The 21790-nt window shown below is 41.1% G+C and overlaps 1 protein-coding gene, 1 long non-coding RNA gene and 1 pseudogene across 11 annotated transcripts in view; 2 read left to right on the forward strand and 1 right to left on the reverse strand.

Annotated features, from left to right (window-relative positions):
• Positions 1-21790, forward strand: part of LOC116560485 (AP2-associated protein kinase 1) — a 171103-nt gene that overhangs the window by 41669 nt on the left and 107644 nt on the right. The gene's annotated exons all lie outside the window — the stretch shown is intronic.
• LOC116560487 lies at positions 2848-3439 on the reverse strand (annotated as a pseudogene).
• Positions 3762-4473, forward strand: LOC116560488. The gene is made up of 2 exons (XR_004272988.1): positions 3762-4054; positions 4144-4473. It is a non-coding gene; the product is annotated as an uncharacterized LOC116560488 (long non-coding RNA).

Consider the following 21790-nt stretch of genomic DNA (forward strand, 5'->3'; position numbering starts at 1 on the left):
TACTCGGGCATACCTTAGCTATTGCGGGTTCTGTTCCAGACCACTGCAATAAAGCAAATATCGCAGTAAATTGAGTCACACAATTTTCTGGTTTCCCAGTGCATATAAAAGTTATGTTGGGCTAGGCGCGGTGACTCACACCTGTAATGCCAGCACTTTGGGAGGCCTAGGCGAGCAGATCAAGGTCAGGAGTTTGAGATCAGCCTGACCAACATGGTGAAACCCTGTCTCTACTAAAAATACAAAAATTAGCCAGGCATGGTGACGGGCACCTATAATCTCAGCTATTTGGGAGGCTGAGGCAGGAGAATCCAGGAGATGGAGGTTGCAGTGAGCTGAGGCCGTGCCACTGCATTCCAACCTGGGTGACAGAGCTAGACTCTAATCTCAAAAAAAAAAAAAAAGTTATATTTACACTATACTATTGTCTACTAAGTATGTTAAGGCTACTAAGTGTTGAGTCTAAAAAATTACATACCTGAATTTAAAACTACTTTGTTGCTAAATAGGCTAACAATCATCTGAGTCATAACAATCAGTGAGTCATAATCTTTTTGCTGGTGGAAGGTCTTGTCTCAATGTTGATAATTGCTGACTGACCAGGGTAGTAGTTGCTGAAAGTTGGAGTGACTGTGGCAATTTCTTAAAATAAGACAATGGAGTTTTCCACAGCCATTAACTCTTCCTCTCATGAAGAAGGGGAAGAGTTGTCTGGAGTATGTGATGCTGTTTGATAGCATTTTGCCCACAGTAGAGCTTCTTTAAAACTGGAATCATCCCTTCCAAACCCTGCTGCTGCTTTATCAGCTAAGTTGATGTAATTCTAAATCCTTTGTTGTCATTTCTACAATGTTCACAGCATCTTCACTGGGAGTAGATTTCATCTCAAGAAACCACTTTTTTTGACCATCCATAAGAAGCCACTTCTATCTGTTTAAATTTGATCATGAGATTGCGACAATTCAGTCACATCTGCAGGCTCCATTTCTAATTCTAGTTCTCTTGTTATTTTCACCACATCTGTAGTTGTTGCTTCCTCTATTGAAGACTTGAACCCCTCAAAGTCATCCATGAGAGTTGGGATCAACTTCTTCCAAATCCGGTTAATGTTGGTATTTTGACTTCCATGAATCACAATTTTTTTTTCCTTTTTTCCTCTTTATTCATAAACTGATTGTTATATGCAGAAAAACTTGGGACAGATTAAGAATGCAACTTGGATCTTCAGTCTTCTCTTTTCAACTCCATTCTGGAATATTCATAATATTCTGGCCATTGGGTTCTCTCCTTTCGTTTTTGTTTTCAAAGTCCTTTCTAAAAGGAAACACACTGCCTTGCATTCTATATAATTCCTAATTTCCAGGTGGAAAAATGGGACAGTGACATCTAAAAACACTGGGGAGGCTAGACAAAATGGCTCATGCCTGTAATCCTAGCATTTGGGAAGCCAAGGAGGGAGAATCCCTTGAGCCCAGGAGTTAAAGACCAGCGTGGACCACATAGTGAGACTCTGTCTTGATAAAAAATTTTTAAAAAATTAGCTGGATGTGCTGGCACATACTTACAGTTCCAGCTATTCAGGAGGCTGCGGTGGGAGGACCAATTGCGCCTGGAATGTCAAGGCTGCAGTGAGCCGTGATGATACCACTGCACTTCAGCCTCGGTGACAGTGAGACCCTGTTTCAAAACAGCTGCCAAAAAAACCCACGCACACATTGTGGACTATATTTTTTAAAAGCAAGACAATAATTGAGGCTTTTCTTGCTTTAATTCTTCTCTATATTACCACAGTAAAATGTTTAACAAAGTCCAAGAGATTACTGATACACAGTAACCTATGACTTTATATTAATGGGGCTATCAATAAGAACCTGATGAGTGAAATAGCTGGAAAAGTATCAAATGTAGAGTGATTTGCTATTCTATTTATGTAGTATTGAAACTGTCATAACATTTGCAGACCCAGAAAATTTGAGGTAATACTGAATAATAATTGATAACTCTGAAGTACTGCAACATCATGAAAGACCTTCTAAATGACCAAAAACAGATGGAATTTTGTTTGGTATAACTTCAGTGATTTTTTTTTTTTACACAGAACTATGTATATTTTTAAATTGATAATCCACATAAGTTATACACAAAACCTTTAAGTGACTAGATTGTTAATAAAACTCTGCATTGCTTTCTTCTTATGGACTAATGAGCTTATAATTCACTGTCATTCTTTTAAGCAATTTTAGTCTATAGACATGTTCAAATTGTTTGGTCTTATTAGTTTCATTAGCAAAAACCTCCAATTCCTTTATATTTAATTCTTTTCAATATCATCTTTAAAGGGCCTGACTCGAATTTTGTCAAAATAAATCACAAAATTAATCCTCCAGTTTCTAGTCTGTGAGTTTCAATTCAGTGTAAGCTAGTGCATGGACCTCCCCATGAATTTTCCACAGTACCAACTTTAACACTTTCCACAAAGTGTCATGTCCTTCTCTTCTCTAGGCTTTTGGTAGAAGTGAATAATGGCATGTGGCATTCCTTAGCATAATCTACCAAAAAGTGATGATCTCCTTAAAAGAAAAGCCATGGGCTGCAATCACACATCTGAGTTGACAGACATCCAAGTCAATTCAACATAAAAAGAAAAGGGTGGGACGCAGTGGCTCACTCCTATAAGTCCAGCACTTTGGGAGGCTGAGGCAAGTGGATCACTTGAGCTCAGGAGTGCGAGACCAGTCTGAGCAACATAGCTCAGGACCCTTGTCTCTACAAAAAATATAAAAATTAGCTGGGTGTGGTGGTGTGCGCCTGTAGTCCCAGCTACTTGGGAGGCTGAGGTGGCAGGATCACTTGAACCCAGGAGGCAGATGTTTCAGTGAGCCAAAGTCGCACCACTGTACTCCAGTCTGGGCACTAGAGTGAGAACTTGTCTTCCAAAAAAGAAAAGAAAAGGTTTGTGTCTTCTGGAGTATGAGTATACACTTTTAAGAAATTCAAACAGATCCCAACATAAACATCTTCAAACTTAATGGGTTTTACATGACTCGTCATTTATAGATCCTTATACCAACCCTCTGGACATTATATAACCCAACACTCTGCAGTATGGAGGGAACACCTGGTTCCTTCTGGTATAAAATATGAGGTTTTTGGTGAAATCCTCTGTAGGAATAATTATCACTTAGAGGATAACCTGTGAAAAACTTCTCTGGTTTCAGTTTAAAAGACACTTTACTAAATTTCCAGTATTGATGGAAACATCAGTGTCTGTATTCATGATGTACTTGGCATTGGGGCAAAGCTGAGTTACCCACCTGAATGCCATAATAATTTTCAAGGTCAGGTTATTATGTGTATCCAAAACATCTCATTGGATTATGTCACCATAAAGAAGGTATTCACCCTCTAAGCACAGTGCTAACATTTTGTCTTCCCTTTTAGACATAATGAAAGAATCTCATATCTCCACCAACACTTTTTTTTCATCCCAAGTAGCTCCAGTGGCCTGTCTGGCTTTCACATTTGAGGGGTGGGAGGTTACGGGGATGACGAGAAATGGCTGGTTGGTTAGTTGGTTGTTTTTGAGACAGGACTTCACTCTGTCACCTGGACTGGAGTGCAGTGGCATGATCATGGCTCACTGCAGCCTTGACCTTCTGGACTCAAGTGATCCTCATACCTCAGCCTCCCCAGTAGCTGGGACTACTGGTGCATGCCATCATCCCTGGCTAGTTAAAAAAATTTTAATATTTTTTGGTAGAGATGCAGTCTCCCTGTGTTGCCCAGACTGGTCTTGAACTCCTGAGCTCTAGTGGTCCTCCTGCCTTAGCCTCCCACAGTGTTGGGATTACAGGCATGAGCCATCCCACTGGGCCTGGAAATGGGTTTTGATGAAAGCAGTTTGAATGCTCTCCAAGTGTGAAGTGAAGGCCTTGTCTCTAAATTGTCTCATACTCCAGAACCACATCCAGTTTACACGTTCTGTCACATTGTAGTGGGGAAGGCTGAGGTACCACATCACAAGGAAACTCAGGAGCAATAGCAGCGAGACTCCGTGTAAGGGATCCAGTGACATCCTACTTGGAAGGGCTGTCCAGGAAGCTGGGGTTGTCCAGAGAGTCGGGGCCATCCATAGCAGCCCAGAAGCATGCGAGCTGCAAGTTCTTCCTCTTGATTAATTTCTTGTCAATGAAAAGACTTTCAGTTTCACCACCTGAGCATTTAGGAATATGTAGTCTTCAAAAATAATGCTACCAAAAAAACAGAGAATTTCAGATTGCCTTAAAATTCTGCCATATACTGCTTATAAAACACATACCTGTACAATTTCAGATGAGATTAAGGCACTAGCTAAAGTTTTTTGTTTTCTGTATTCCATGCTTTAAGTAAAACACTCAGATTTGCAGTGAACACTATGAAAACAGAAAAAAAAAAAAAGACATGGTTTGATAATGTCTCTTATGGTAGCTTTTCCTAACAAAATAGCCACCTCCTATGCACAGGCACTGGTAACACCCTCACCTGCTGCTCCCCCACCACCACAGCAAAAACTCCCAGCCACCTCTGGGGGCGACAGAAGGCAGTGCACCCTGGGACAGGGCAAGGTGGCCAACATGCGGCTTTAGCCTGGGCTCACCACCGTGTACCCCAGCACTCTTCCGTATCACCCATGGCCCCACTGGGCCCTTTCTCCAGCACTCACCTGAGCAGGGAACCTGTAGTCGCAGAGGCCCACTCCCTAGGGCTTGGTGACTCGACTCCTGCCCTGCTCCGAGAGGCACGAATGGTCTTAATGATATCTAAGATGGTGAGTCCTTTCCAGAAGGTTTTAAATTTACTTTGCCCAGATCCACCAGAGGAATCTCTTATCTGTGGCAGCTATTGCCTTATGAAATGTATTTCTAAAATAATAATACTTAAAAGTCAAAATTGGCTGGGCATGGGGGCTCATGCCTCTAATCCCAGCACTTTGGAAGGCCGAGGCAGGTAGATCACCTGAAGTCAGGAGTTCGAGACCAGCTTGGCCAAGATGGTGAAACCCCATCTCTACTAAAAATACAAAATTAGCCTGGTGTCATGCCAGGCACCTGTAATTCCCAGCTACTGGAGAGACTGAGGCAGGGAGAATTGCTTGAACGTGGGTAGGCCGAGGTTGCAGTGAGCTGAGATTGTGCCACTGCCCTCCAGCCTGGGCAACAGAGTGAGACTCCATCTGAGAAAAAAAAAAAGTCATAGTTACTCCTTGATCCATGAGCTATGGAAGGTACCTTGTGTTAGCAGGCATGAAAACAATCTCCTTGTGCATCTCCCTCAGAGCTCTTGGATGACTAGGTGCATTGTTGAGAAGCAGTAATATTTTGCAAGGAATTTTTTTTTCCTGAGGTACAGTGGGTTTAAATTATTCAGTAAACCATTCTGTAAGCAGATGTGCTGTCATCCATGCCTTGTTGTTCCATTTATAGAGCACAGGTAGAATAGATTTAGCATAATACTTAAGTGCCGTAGGATTTTCAGACTGGCCAATGAGCGTTGGCTTTAACCTAAAGTCGCCAGCTGCATTAGTTCCTAACAAGAGAGTCAGCCTGACCTTCGCAGGTTTGAAGCCAGGCATTGACTTCTCCTCTCTAGCTATGAAAGTCTTAAGTGGCATCTTCTTCCAATATAAGGCTTTTCATCTCCACTGAGAATCTTTTGTTTAGTGAAGCCACCTTCATTAACGGTCTTATCTAGATCTTATGGATAACTTGCTACAATTACATTAGCACTTGCTGCCTCATGTTGCACTTTTATGTAATAGAGACAGCTTTTTGCCTTAAACCTCATGAACCAACCTCTGCTAGCTTCAAACTGTTCTTCTGGAGCTTTCTTACCTCCCTGGCTTTCATAGAATTGAAGAGATTAGTGCCTTGCTCTAAGCTTTGGCTTAGGGGAATGTTTTGGCTAGTTTGATCTTCTATCCAGCACACTAAAACTTTATTCATATCATTCTTGTAGCAATTTCCTTAGAGGCTGGCACGGTGGCTCACACCTGTAATCCCAGCACTTTGGGAGGCCAAGATGGGCAGATAACTTGAGGTTAGAAGTTCGAGACCAGCCTGGCCAACATGGTGAAACCCCGTCTCTACTAAAAATACAAAAACAATTAGCTAGGTGTGGTGGTGCGTGCCTGTAATCCCATCTACTCAGGAGGCTGAGGTGGGAGAATCACTTGAACCTGGGAGGCGGAGGTTGCAGTGAGCTGAGAGATCACACCAGTGCACTCCAGTCTGGGCAACAGAGTGAAACTCTGTCTCAAAAACACACAAGCAAACAAAAAACCAAATTTCCTTCAAGAATATTTTCTTTGTATTTACAACGTGGCTGTTTGGTACAAGAGAGCCTTGCTTTCAGCCTGTGGTAATTAGACATAGTAGTGTTCTATGTCTTCAGTAGTCACACTCCTGGCAGTAGTAACCATAAAAACATGGCTCTCTGCTGTGTGTTACCACATACCTCTGTTATGTTGTTAAGTATAATGCACTGAATTGTAAATCGTTTATTTTGAAATTCATTTATATAAACAAACACATAAATAAGTTCAAAGTTATCCACAATAACATGACTGTCCTTCAAATTTCAGTAAGTTTTCTTGAGTTGCAAAGAATGGTGTAGAAGTACAGCTCTTACCCTAAGGAGCTACACACAATCTTCAGGATCCTCCTACTTGAACTAGAACCCTTACGTGAGTGCCAGATGTCCATAGGCATATGTCTTATTTGTGAATGTCTTCAGATGTATGTGTTATGATGGAGAACAGCTGAATAACTGTGCTAAAACCTAGCTTTGAATTTAGAAATATACCACTGCCTCCTCTCCCCTTCCCAAAGAAAAATTTGGGGGCAGTAGAAATTGCTCACAAAAGGCCATTGCAACTTGTACCTTAGGAGAGACCCTGTACCCTCTCTCAGTCTTTTTATTCTTTCTCGTTTTTGTTAGTGAATTCTTATACTTTTGATTTACTATTGAATTAAAAGCAATAAATTAAAATGGAGAAGGACATCAACCTGACAATAGTGAACAATGTCAAGAGCCACCAAGATCAAAGACAGAAACGTTAAAGCTGGCAGAAGAGTTCAAAGGATTACAGTCTGGAATTGCCTAATGAGTGAGGGAAGTAGCATTGTACACTCTAGTAGCCTCTGAGGTATCCCAGCATTGAGTGAAAAACAGGTAATAAATGTTTGTGATGATTTCTCCAGTTAACTAGAAAAGGTGAATTTTATCCAGTATGCAGTTTGGAACATTGAGATGTAAACAGTATCTTATCTTGAAAACTTTTACTGCAACTAATTCACATTAATTGTAAATATTCAGAAACATGAAAGAAAAAAATATAAAACAGCTCATATCACCCATAGATTTAATTACTTATAGCACATTAGTATGGTATTTAGCTCTTCAGCCCTTTTCTATGTATAAAAGATAGTATATAATAAGATATATTTGCATATTATATAAAATACATGTTATATAATATATATACCAAATTTATGTGTGAGAACATGAAGCCTGCTTTTTTGTCTTTTAAAAAAAATTTAGTTGTGGTAAAAATATACAATAAAAAGTATGCCCTCTTAACCATTTTGTAAAGCCTGTTTTTTTTTTTTTTTTTTAACTCAATAATATGTTGTGAACATTTTCCCGTATCACTGAGTATAGATGTTTATTTTAAGGCTGCATGGATATACCATAATCTAGTTAATCAATTTCCTAGTGTTAAATATTTAGGTTTCCAATTTTGGTTATTAACACTGCATAAAGCATCTTTAAATATACATACTTCTACATTTCATCAGAGTCCCAAAATAATTGTTGGATCAATGGATGTCTACTTTCTGAATGCTTCCAATGTATATTATCAAAGCGCACTTCTATTTCACTATATTCTTGCCAATATTTGATGTTATAATTCTTTTAAATTAATGTTTATGTAATTTAACCTTTAATACAAAAAATGCAAACAGCAGTAGAAACTAAAGTCAGTGAGAAAATGCATTTCAGGGAATGTGATGCCTAAAATGATTCAGGCTTATAAACCAGCAAACCACTGGTTGTCTAAAAGAACTCAACATAGTAGCTGTTCAGTACACAGGCATGATGAGTCTCACTCACTTGTTCATGCAGCATACAAAATTCATGTAAGTCTTCATGAATGTGAAGAAATGCCTCATAATTTGAAAAAGAGATGTTAAATGAGTCCAGTTATTGTAAGCCAAATCTGTGAATCTCAGGGTAGAACTTTATTGAATTTTGTGTAATGTTTTTGATGTTGAAACTTTTCAGTTGCCCCTAATTGTGGGCTTTGTTTTATTTGCCACAGAGAAGTTTCAATTTTTAATGAGGGAGAAGTGAATCAAATTTTTGGTTACTCTTTTCATGTTATGTTTATAGAAAACCATCTCTCCTCCAAAGTTATAGTACAGTTGTAATTTTCTTTTAGTAGTTTTATAGTTTTATTTTTGATACTTTTTAAATCAGAAGTTGCAAACATTTTTATTGAATAAGCTGCTGTTGTGGGGAACTGTCCTGTGCATTATTAGGATGTTGGCATCCCTTGACCTTTACCCACTTGATGCCAGCAGCACCCCTTGTCTCCCCAGTTGTGACAACCAAAATGTCTCCAGATACTGCCAGTTGCCCTCTTTGTGCCAAAACTGCCCTCTCTTGAGAAGTAGTGGTATGGTAAACCTTAAAGTGGGTTGAGACAATACCCAATAAGAAACGCTATCAGGACAAGAGACCAGTCATTGACTGAGTGGAATACTCTGGTAGACCATTTCTTGAGAATTGTATTCTCAAGAAATGGATTCCAGACTGCAGCAAAAGATCTTGGTTCTGCTTTACTTTCTCATTTGCTCTTATTGACCTCTCTGTGGACTAGGAGAAACAGGAGAAGGTAACTGGGAGTTATTAATAAAAATGTTAGGGAAATTGTCAGCAGATGCCTTGGTGACATCCTGCTCCAACCTTCCAATCTGTCTGTGGTCTTTGTGGTTTGAAATATAGAACCAACTTTAACCCCTTTGTCTCCAGAATAAAGTGATTTATAAGTCTTTATGAAGACTTCATCCTGCAACAGTCTTATTTCTCTTTCCCTGATTTACCATGCAGGAATGATACTTCCATACCTTGGTGGCATATGGTAAATCTCTTGGGTAGGCTCACAGTGGTGTTGATCAGTACACCTTATTGGTTTCGACTGATCACCAGTTATTTCATGCTCCTGTTGAGCCTGGTAACATAGGTTGCTGAACTGGGCTTTATGTTCTCCTTTGCTGCTGTGACCTTTTGAATTGAGTTCTTTCTCCACTTTGCCTAAATCTCCATATTTTTAAAAGTCATCGAGAGTGACTGTGGTGACATTTATAATGTTAACTCCTTAACTGTAGATATCCTAACTACAGTTTAAATAAATGCTTCATACAATATGGACATACAAAATGGATTTGCCTTTTTGAAATAGTCTTACCAGTCTTTCAGAATTCATCTGAAATCTGTTCCCAAAAAACTTTCCCTACCAATTCCAGCTAATATTTATCTTTCCATAGTAGGTGCTTGATGTAGGCTTATATTTTTTCCTCAATGTCTCATTTCTTATTGCTCCAATAAAATTTGTGTTTTAGGGAGGTGGGAATGGAGATTGGAGGAGACAGTACATTTTGTTGCCATATTAAGTCTCTTGTGCTTTATTTCATTTGATCTTCCTATTAGGATATATATATAATTATTCCCATTTTACAACTGTGAAAATGGAGCTTTAGAGAAGTTTAGACTTTTCCAGTTAGTAGATGGTTAAGCCAAAGATAGTATGTATTTGATATTGGGATTCTTAACTAGAGAAATTGTGCAAATCTAAAAACGGTTTTTAATTTGCCCCTATATCTGCAATATGCAAAATCTTAGTGTTGCCAGTTAAAGTATTGAGACATCTAAGCCTGCTATATTAAGTAGGCTGTGTACAAGGTTAGTGGGGATGGCTTATGCTGAATCACTCTTGTCCTGGCTTTGTCCTCCAGGAAGGACAGGCACTGCGGAATGGCAGTCTGGGGGTGGTTGTACAGACTGATCAAAACAGTTTCTCTGTATAGCTTTCTTGGAATGTGTGCTCTCCTCTGTTCTCAGGCATCTTTGCTAACCAAAGCCCCCAGCGTCCTCTGCTTTAATCCTTAACATTTCTGCTGCAACGGAGAGAGCTTTGTGATAATACCAACGAAAACTGGGTGGTTTAGGGGCAGGCTCCAGTAGGCCTCTTTTTCATGTTTTTTATATGCACTGAAGTGACTAGGAAGTTAATGTGCCTTGTCTAGTGTGTGGAGACTGTAGAGAATGACATGATGTGCTCTGCTGGAGGAAGAGGATGGAGTCTTGTTTTAACCTGAGCTCATACAGCGGCAGTGAAGCTCCCAGCTTATCTTCCTGTCTGGCTTCCATTGCTGGATATCCCTAGTGAGAAGAGCCATTCAGAGGTTTTTCGACTTATTCCGTGTCTTGGCAAAGCTAGCTTCTGTGATTTTTTTTTTTTTTAAATCTGAACCAGTTGGACCATGTTCTCTTTTTGTCATCTTGCTTGGCTTTCTTCTGTGGAGATAAAATGGAGCTACCTTAAAACAAAGTAGGAGCTGCTCACTTCCCTGTGCCTGACTCCTACTCCAGGTGCTTTGTTATCTCTACCTGAACGCTCAAGGCAGGTCATGCCTAGGGATTGCTCTCTGCTTTCAGGACACTTCCATCAGCTTTTCAGACCCAACACCCCTTTACTTTCTTTGAGTTACAATAGATAGTATCTTAGATCAACTTTAAACTTACCCACAGAATTACTTAATCTCCCTGTAAGTTTAACTGTTCGTCTAAAGAGGGACAGCTCTTTAGACCCTAGGACACAACCTTCCTACAGAGAGTAAAAGTTACCACCATAGTTGGCCCCAAAGCAGCCATCAATGAAGAAAGCATTTAAGCTCAACATCTAACTACCTTAAATTCTAATCACTCTACTGAACTGCTAACATCACATTGGACTAATCTATTACTTAATAGAAGCAATAATGTTAGTATAAGTAACATGAAGACATTCTCCATTGCATAAGCTTACATCAGACTGGAATAACCCACTGACAGTTAACAGCCTCATATTAATAAACTATGTAATAAGCACCCTATTATTTATACTGTTAACACAGAAATGCTCTAAGGGAAGCTTACAAAAAGTAAAAAATTGGCAAATTGTACCCCACCTGTTTACCAAAAGCATTACCTGTAGCATTACCAGTATTAGAGGCACTGCCTGCCCAGTGACATGTACAACGACCACAATATCCTGACTGTGCTAAGGTAGCATAATCACTTGTTCCCTAAACAGGGACTTGTATGAATGGCCACATGAGGGTTCAGCTGTCTCTTAATTTTAATCAGTGAAATTGACCTATCCATGAAGAGGCAGATATAAACAAATAAGACCCTATGGAACGTTAATTCATTAATGCAAATAAAAACTCAAACAAGCCTCCAGACCCTAGCCTACTATCCCTGCATTAAAAATTTTGGTTGGGGTGACCTCAGAATATAATTCAACCTCGGAACAACCTAAACACAGTAGTAAGTTACCCTGAGGATAACAGTGCAATCCCAGAGTTCATATCGACAATAGGGTTTATGGCTGTGATGTTGGATCAGTACATCCTAATGGTGTAGCACTATTAAGGGTTCATTTGTTCAGCGATTAAAGTCCTATATGATCTGAGTTCAGACCAGAGTAATCCAAGTCAGTTTCTAGCTATTTAACATTTCTCCTAGTACGAAAGTACAAGAGAAACAGGGCCCACTTCATAAAGCGCCCTCACTCCATAAATGATGCTATCTCAGTCTAACAAATCATCACACACACTATCCAGGAACAGAGTTTGTTAAGATGGCAGAGCCTGGCAATTACATAAATCTTAAAACTTTATAATCAGAGGTTCAACTCCCCTTAACAACATGCCTATAATTAACCTTCTCCAACTCATTATCCCCACTCTTATCGTTGTAGCATTCCTTATGCTCATCAGACGAAAAATCTTAGGCTATATACAACTACGCAAAGGATCCAACATTGTAGGTCCCTATGGGCTACGTCAGCCATTCACTGTTGCAATAAAACTTTTCACCAAAGACCCCTTACGGCCTGCATTCTGTTCACAGACCCTATTGTGTTCACAGCCCCTAGCACTCCTTTTCCTGCTGATCTTTCTAGGTCTTGACTCTCTGCCTCGTTGCTTGACCACTACCCGCTTCAGAGTCCAATAATTATATTTTCAACTTTGGCCTATGCATGCTCCACTGCTTGTCTGGAGCTCTGTTCAGTTTATTTCGTGACTTTGACCCGTCTCCACGTAGTGCCACCTTGCTGCCCGGCCTAAGGTCTGTGCAACTCCTCTCTAGTCTGCAACACCTCTGACCAAGGGATTCCGTGAAAACTCTGGTTTCTCATCTGAACTTTGATCTTTAACCTCACCTGACACTAGTAATGACTTTGTGATCAGACTCTGAAAGAAGACTGACTTCATGTGAACCATGTGAGCATATTGTTTACATATCTCTCAAGATGGATTCCATCTTTTCTAAAAGGCATCTAAAAATCAACGGAAGTTCTTTTGAAAATCAGAGGCTGCCTTTTTGGTAGCAGTTCTTTCATTTATTCTGTAGAGGATCTAGATTGAGCTCTTTATAAAATATTCTCCTACATAATGTACTGGGATAGTCCTAACAATAGTAAACCTTGATCCACAGATCAGATGTGCCATTGGATAAAAATAAATAATGCAGAAGAACTCAATAAGACTAGCCTGTTTAAGGAGACATCATAAAAACCTGCTTTAAAAAAAGCAAAAAAAAAAAAAAAAAAACTCATGTAGCTGTGGTAGCAAGCATAAAACAAATGTAAGAACTGAGGAGTAACAAAGTGATACAATTAGCTCAACACCCACAGATGGTTTCAGATATACTCAGATGTCACAGGCACCCAGGACGAGGCCTGCTTTGACCATGTTGAGGGTAGGACTTCTGGATACCTGTGTCACCTGAAGCCATCTATTGCTGAAACAAACTGTTATAATGGAGAGGGTGTTCTCAATTAAGGGGATGGGTTTACTTTTCCTTCTTACTATAAGGGATGGGAATCTGGTGTCCATGACAAATACCGAAAGTGGAGCATGTCCTATATCAGTAAAAGTTCCCATAACTAGAGTTTTTCTGAAGGTGCAGGTGATGTCAGATACTCACTTGATGGGCCTTACTCAGGAAAGCAGTGGGTGGAGGAGATAGGGATGAACATTTGTTAAGAGCCTCTGTGTTTCGATATGTACCAGGTGCTTTATGATGCTAGCTCACATGATCTCCACAGTACCTTTGTGGAATAGGGGGTGGTTGCTCATTTTATATGTGAGCTCAGGTCACATTACTATGGAGTGGTGGCTCTGGGATTGGAACTCTTGTCTAACTCCAAAGTCTCACTCCTTAGAAATGAGGCAAGTTTGGCTGGGCATGGTAGCTCGTGCTTGTAATCCCAGCACTTTGGGGAGGCTGAGTTAGGAGGATCGCTTGAGGCCAGGGGTTCAAGACCAGCCTGGGCAATATAGTGAAACCTTGCCTCTACAAAAAATTTTTAAAAAAGAAATGAGGCTGGGCCCAGTGGCTCTTGCTTATAACTCCAGCACTTTGGGAGACCAAGGCAGGAAGATCACTTGAGCTCAGGAGTTCAGGACCAGCCTAGGCAACATAGTAAAACTCTATCTCTACAAAAATTTTTTAAAATAGCTGGGTGGCTGGGCATGGTGGCTCACACCTGTAATTGCAGCACTTTGGGAGGCCGAGGCAAATGGATCACCGGAGGTTAAGAGTTCGAGACCAGCCTGGCCAACATGGCGAAACCCTGTCTCTACTAAAAATCCAAAAATTAGCTGGGCATGGTGGCATGCCCCTGTAATTCCAGCTACTCAAGAGGCTGTGACAAGAGAATCGCTTGAACCCAGGAGATGAAGGTTGCAGTGAGCTGAGATCGTGCCACTGCACTCCAGCCTGGGTGACAAGAGGGAAATGGGGACTCAAAAAAAAGTTATATATATATATATAAAAGTATATCTCACTCTGTGTGTGTGTGTGTGTGTGTGTGTGTGCGTGTGTGTTTGTATACATGTATATATTAACTGGGCATGGTGGTGAGCCCCTGTAGTCCCAGCTATTCAAGAGGCTGAGATGGAAGAATTGCTTGAGCCCAGGAAGTCGAGGCTGCAGTGAGCTATGATCATGCCGCTATACTTCAGCCTGGGCAACAGAGCAATACCATGTCTTAAAATTTTTTTTTGTTTTTAAATAAAAGAAATGAGGCAGGTTTGCTTTAGAAAATGAAGGCTGCTGATTTGGGCAGAAAGGCAGGAGATATGGAAGAAGAACCCAGCCTCAAGTCCCTTGTTTCTTGAAGATTACTGCATTTGAAAATATGGTGCATTGGTTCTCACAGCCAGCTGCCTATAGGGCTCACCTGTGCGGATTTTAAAAACCCAAGCCCACCACCCTAAGGATTCTGAATCTCTGTAGGTCCCAGCTGGGAAACTGGAGAATTATCTTTTTTTAAAACTTCCAAGGTGATTCTGATGTGCTGTTAGGATTGAGAAACTTGTCTGTGTTTAAAGAACAATGGAATGAATGTGAGCCTGGGAGTGGCCCTAGAGATAATCTTTCCAACTCTTTTGTAATACAGGAGAAGAAACCAAGTCCCAGAGATGTCAGAAGCCAGACACTCCTTCATTCAGTAGTTACCAGGCATTGACTTTATTATTCTAGGTGATTCAGAAAATGCAAAGAAAATACTTTCCTTATCTTTGAAGTTTTTAGCCTAAGATCACATAGTTGGTTAATGCAGAGCCACAACTGGAACGCAGATTCCCCGATGTCTTTTGTGTTTTTAAGCCTTTTGAATGTGATCATTGCCAGGCCCTCTTTGAGATCCTGAAGCTCTGTAAATGGCCTCTTAACGCTGTGGTATAAGTTGCCTCCAAAGCCCATGGTTCAGTTGCGCCAAAAGTCCCCTGCCTGCCTTTCTGCCTCATTACTGGCCTGGTATTCAACCACCCACTTTGTCTTAGGTTCATAGGCCCACAGCTTTTCAGTTGACTGCTTTGTTCTCAGTTCATTTTTAAGCATCTCACCTGGAAGAGGCCTGAAAAAGCTGCATAATGATTATTTTAGAAATGCAGTGCTTGGACAAAACCTGCCCCACTGGTGGTCACCGTGATCTCTTTGCTATTCTTTCTAATGAGTTCATAATCCTCTGGTTCATCTCACAGTTCTTGTAGACTGCATATTTTTTTGAGTTTTCCCCAGACCCCTTAGGGCAGTGACGTGCAGAGGGCAGGAAGCACTCCCCACCAATCAGGCAGAGGGTGATGCCAGAGGGAAGGAGGAGGGAAGTGTCGTTTGCCCTACACTGTGCTAGGCCCATTTTTGTACATTGTTTTTCTTTGGTGCTTTTCAGTAGCCTTGGGGGAGAAAGTTTCCACATCTGTAAAATATGGATAATAACTGAGGCTCATAGAAGTTAAGTAACTTTCTCAAGGTTATGTAAACATGTTTCATTGCTAAAAATCAAACCCTGGAACCTTCTGACTGAAGAGTCATCCTCTTTTCCTAGTACCATATGCCACATCATATGTAAAACTTTTGATCTAGTGGAAACATACTTTTTGGGTAAGTGATTCTTAAATTTGGTTTCTGGTATTTTTCAGTAGGTTTTGCAACTCAAGGCTTGCCTTTAATGATGCAAGAGAGATATAGGACTTGGGACAGGACTTAGAGAGGAGGGTAGCATTAGGTATTGGAGTCTGAGGATTGCAGTGATGGCAGGCGCCGAGCGCCTAGGCCAACCCGTTGGAACCAGGGACCAACCTAACCACTGTCCCAGGCCAGTGTCAGAACTTGGGAAGCTCAGTGGCCCAGCATAAATGTTAAGCAGAGGTCCTTGGGGAGTCAGGGGTGGTGTGGAGGCATGGTCCTCCATCTTAAAAATATCTCCTAGTTAGGCGCAGTGGCTCACACCTGTAGTCCCAATACTTTGGAAGGCTGAGGCAGGAGGATTACTTGAAGCCAGGGATTTGAAACCAGCCTGGGCAACAAAGTGAGACTCCCATCTCTACAAAAAATAATTTAAAAAAGAATATCTCCCATTATATGTTATGCCAATTGGAGATGATAGATCTCTCCTTTTCAAAGAATAGTCTCTTCTTATAATCCTCAATTTAAGTTTGAGTTTTTGTGTAGTTTTTTTGGATAACACTTATCTGGACCTCAGTTTTTGAATCTACAAAATGATAATTTGGATTTATTATGACGTGGAAATGGGAACATATATGTAGATGACTTTTGTACACCGTAGACCATTCATACAGATGGCAGGTATAAGACCCAGGATCCCTAAAAGCACATTGGTAAGAATGGCAGTGTGGTTGTTAGGCAATGGGAACAGTGATTTTTAGTGTGGATAGCTCCGGGAGAAGAAGGGAGACCAGAATCGGGATGCTGCATTAGAAGTGAGGTGAAAGGCTTTAGATTTCTTGGTGGGTAATCAAGCACTCTGAGTGCCTGGGGTTGAAGGTTAAGGGAGATCAAAGACTTGATGCTGACCTGGGATCTTACTGAGAGCAGCTGCTGCCCGTGTGCATGAGGACACCACCTGTGCAATCTAGTTCAATGGTGAGTTACCAAGAGCCTGACCAGACACCTAAATGTGATGTAGTGTCCCTTAGAAATCATGTCATGTGATATAACATTTATGCTTGAGTCCTGTATTGGAACCAGTGCAACTGGGGATTGGCCTGGGTCAAGTTGAGACAACTTGCGACAAGTTGGGAAACCAAGGCACCAAGAGAAAAAGTTACCTGTACAAGTTTGGACTATTCAAACCTGAAGCCGAAAGCAACTGTCTGACTCTTACTTTCCTATACTCTCACGCTGTTTCTTTTCTTTTATGAAAACATGGCATTACCGAGTTCCCAAGAGTGAATTATAATTAAAGTAACCACAGTGTAAAGCTCATCAACCCAGAGTCTCGGAATGAAGTGGAGAGAAGCTAGTTAAAGATGAGGTATTATGTAATGACCTAATTATGAGGCCTGCCATCTGCTTAAGAGTCACGCCTGCCTGGTTAGGATTCCCTGATTGTGTTTTTTAAGGAAGATGCTAGATTGTTAAAGGAGGTGGAGAGAGAAGGTAACTGTACAGAATCATTAGGACTTTTCTTGAAGGAGGTGGGTGGGTTGTGGGGGGAGGGAGATGAAGCAGCCATGGAGGTCTCTTAAGCAGATGTCCCCATTAGCTTGGAGAGCAGTGTAGAAGGTTAATTATTCTGCAGAAGAGGTTTCTTGTTAGGGAAGGGTGGTCAGGTGAAGCTGGCTGTCAGAACATGGCTGAGACACCAGGTTTACCTGGAGAGCCAACTAAGATATTTTTTTCCATTCAGGAGAGAGTGAGAAATCCACTTTTATTTTTTTAAGTGGACGTTTTGTGCTGTGGATGAAGATCTGTATTCTGAAAAAGTGGAACTAAGTCAACTTGGAATAGAAACACAAACCACAATGCTCAGGGCACCAAATGAGTTGCCTCTGAAGGGACTCAGGGCCAAGAATCAGATGAAAAAATTGTACACGTATCAAGAAAGTGGCAGGTGAAGAGAGTGAGTGTTTGGACCCGCTAAGGGTATAGCTATAATGCTGAATGGGCTCTTTGGACTGTCAGCTGTGAGGCTGAGACCCAGGAGGATGTGGACACACTGCTTGTACAGTAGACATACTGGGAGTGACCTTAAAGGAAATGATTAAACTTCCTGAACACTGTTTCAGAGAATCTTTAACAGAAAATCTCTTCACCTTCAGGTTTCAAAAATGTGCCTATATTAGGGAGATCGGAGTGATTGGAGCAATAAAGAGTGAATATCCCCAAGGAAGTAATGCTTCGCAAATTCCTGCCTCTGTTTCCCACCTGTCAGGGAGCTTCTTTTAATTTACTTCCGTCTACTACTCACCACCACCTTCCAGTATGAAAGCAATGTCAACTTTTAAAGAATTAGTAATTCAGCAGGGTGCTGTGGCTCACACCTGTAATCCCAGCACTTTGGGAAGCCCAAGTGGTTGGATCACAAGGTCAAGAGATCAAGGCCATCCTGGCCAACATGGTGAAACCCCATCTCTACTAAAAATGCAAAAATTTAGCTGGGCATGGTGATGGACGCCTGTAGTCCCAGCTACTTGGGAGGCTGAGGCAGCAGAATTGCTTGAACCCGGGAGGCGGAGGTTGCAGTGAGCTGAGATTGCACCACTGCACTGCAGCCTGAGCAACAGAGCAAGACTCTGCCTAAAAAAAAAAAAAAAAAATCAAATCCCTGTATAGAATTTTAGAGGTTGTTTGGTGTATTTCATATCCCTGAAGAATCACCAAAATGTGGCAAATATCCAGCTCCAAAGGTGAGAGATGTTTATGTCCCCCACTTTTAAGGAAACTGAGGGCCAGTGAACTATAGTGACTTGCTCAAGGTCATAGCTTGTTATCTGTGGAACTTGGACCACAACTAGGCCTCCTGACTCCTGATTGTTCTTTGTCTTGCCTTTTGGTATCTCTCACATGGAGTTTTATTTGAATTGCTGCCAGGAGTTCTGTGGCTGTGGCAGTTACACATGATCATGGTAGATGTAACTGCACAGTCTACGGATATAACCCTGTAGGGGTAATGTGGGGCTCTCACTGGTGTCTTAACTTCCAGTAATAGAGTCCTCAGAGGTCCAGTGAAGAGTTTTGAGATGCTAGACATCAGCATCTTTTCTGTAAGTTTACAATGACTTTAGAACAGAAAATTTTATTTCCACACCTGAGTCTGTCTCTTCTGTTCCCCTTGACCACCACTTCTTGTTGGACACTGTTTGTGGAGTCTGGACTAACTTTATGTCTTTCACTTGATTCTTTTTGATGTTCAGACTTTAGCTTGAGCAGACAGCTGGCAAAGAGGTTTCTCTGTAGGATCTTGAATAGCCATTTACAATGTGGATTATGATATTCCACCCCCACGCCCCAGTGGCAGGTCTTTTTAGGAGAATAGGAATTTGCAAAGTCATTAGCTTCCTTCCCTAGACCAAAAGAGCCAGCATGGGCGAACTTCCTCACCACCTCTCCCACCCCCAAACCACTGGTAGTTTGTTTAATTTAGTCTTGTGCGTGCACGCACGCACACACACCCGGAGGTTTTTCATGTATAGAGATACTCTGATTCTATTCTCAGGATACTGCAATTTCTACTTCTTATTTCAAAGAGATCTGAAATACCTCCTGATCCTGGGACAGTGGTTCCCCAAACTGGCAGATGATCTGTGTTTTCTGTGAGGCTTTTGAAAAAAATAGATCCAGGGCCCCACTCAGGCTTGCTGAATCAGACTCTATCAGCATTTAGCCATTTATTTGCTAAGTACTTTATCAGTGATGTAATATGTACTTTGTAAATTAGATACTTAATAAGTACCTTATGAATTTTACAAAATGCAAAAACCAAAATGTATCTTAAAAAATTTTTTTAATGCAACACTGATTTATTTTCAAAAATGCCTTTAAAAATTTTTTTTTTTTTTAATAAAAAGACAGGGCACTCTGTCACCCAGGCTGGAATGCATTGGCACAATCATGGCTCACTGCAGCTTCAACCACCTGGGCACAAGTGATTCTCCCACCACAGCCTCTTAAGTAGCTAGGACCACAGATGTGCACCAACATGCCTAGCTAAGTTTTTAAAAAATTATTTTGTAGAGACTGGGTCTCGCTGTGTTACCCAGGCTGGTCTCAAATTCCTGGGCTCAAGTGATCTTCCCACTTTGGCCTCCCAAAGTGCTGGGATTACAGGCATGAACCACCATGCCCAGCCCAAAAAAGATCTATTTTTAACCTAAAGGAAGTGTGTTGTGTCAATTTCAACCTGTTATCATAAGTGTACATTTTAAAATTACTCCCGTTTTTAACGCCCGGAATTAAAACATTGCTCTACAATTTAACAATCTCATCTGACAATCTACAGGTGGGCCAGCTCATTTTCAAATGGGCCATTTTCTAACATTTTTAGAGAATACTTTTCACTATTCATCCTTATAATATTGCAGAAAAAAATACATTCACTCTACAATGCCACACTGATTGTAGTGCACTGTTTTATTTTTTATTTTTTGCACTGTTTGAAAAAAAACAAAACTGAGCGCAGTGGCTCATGGGAGGCCAAGGCGGGCAGATCACTTAAAGCCAGGAGTTTGAGACCAGCCTGGCCAACATGGTGAAATCCCGTTTCTACTAAAGATACAAAAATTAGCCGGGTGTGGTGGCATGCACCTATAATCCTAGCTACAGGAGACTGAGGCAGGAGAATTGTTTGAACCCAAGAGTTGAAGTTTGCAGTGAGCCGAGATCATGCCACTGCACTCCAGCCGGGGAGACAGAGCAAGACTCCATCTCAATAAATAAATAAATAAATAAAATAAAAAAAAAAACAAAACCTTTTGTCCTCTCAACAGGCTCTAGATAAATCCATAAGCTACTTATTAAGTAGCTAATATATAAAGTATGTATTACTTATGTACTTCTGTAAAAAAAAGATCATTTTTATTAATTTGCTTATAAACTTGCATATTTTAAAAACTTGTAACAAAATACAACCCTAAATACAAATTTGACTGTCCTTGGGCTGGTGTTGACCATCATTTTGCATATTAGACTGAATATAGAGAAAGCACACATACTCTGCTTTAAAAATGTGATGCATTAAAGCCTTCATAAAGTTCATCTAATTCAGTCTTCTGGTTTTATAGATGAGAGAGCTGAGATCCAGTGAGAAGAAGTGAATGGATTCAAATATATTAACCAAGACTGTCTGTGGGCACATAACAGTTATCTACTTAAACGAGCTGAAATAAAAAGGGAGATGTGAAAAAGACAAGTTGGTGGGTATCTCTAACGAAACCTAGGAGCAAAAGTGCTACCGACCCTTGCCATGGGTCTGAAATTAGGAAAAAAAAGGCCGTCGGGAGTGTCTCTTTCTCTGTCTTGTCTCCGCTTTTTTTCTGCTCCAGCTTTGGTCTTCTTTTTTTCTGCAGATAGACTTTCTCTTCAATATTTTTGTGGCTTCGTATGGTTTCCGTACAGCTCCCACTTTTCACTTGCTGTAGTTTAAGTTGTCTGCACATACTGATACCAAATTTCACTTCTCCATGAGAGAATCTGTGTTGCCCAGTGTGGGTCAGATGTCCATGATGGTCCCATCAACTCTGGCAAGGATGGGGTGAGGGTATTCTTTAGTATAAACATAACTGGTGGAGGAGAGGGGATGTCCAGAGAAAAGTGGATCATTGAGTTGCGCAGACTCCCACCAAATGTTTCTGTTTTGAGAGTGCACTAAGAAATTCTAGTAGTCGAGGCCGGGCGCGGTGGCTCAAGCCTGTAATCCCAGCACTTTGGGAGGCCGAGGCGGGTGGATCACAAGGTCAAGAGATCGAGACCATCCTGGTCAACATGGTGAAACCCCGTCTCTACTAAAGCTACAAAAAATCAGCTGGGCATGGTGGTGCGTGCCTGTAATCCCAGCTACTCAGGAGGCTGAGGCAGGAGAATTGCCTGAACCCAGGAGGCGGAGGTTGCGGTGAGTCGAGATCGCACCATTGCACTCCAGCCTGGGTAACAAGAGCGAAACTCCGTCTCAAAA

This window comes from Sapajus apella, unplaced genomic scaffold, assembly GCF_009761245.1.
Source record: "Sapajus apella isolate SASKATOON/1434 unplaced genomic scaffold, GSC_monkey_1.0 scaffold26, whole genome shotgun sequence".
Lineage (NCBI taxonomy): Eukaryota > Metazoa > Chordata > Mammalia > Primates > Cebidae > Sapajus > Sapajus apella.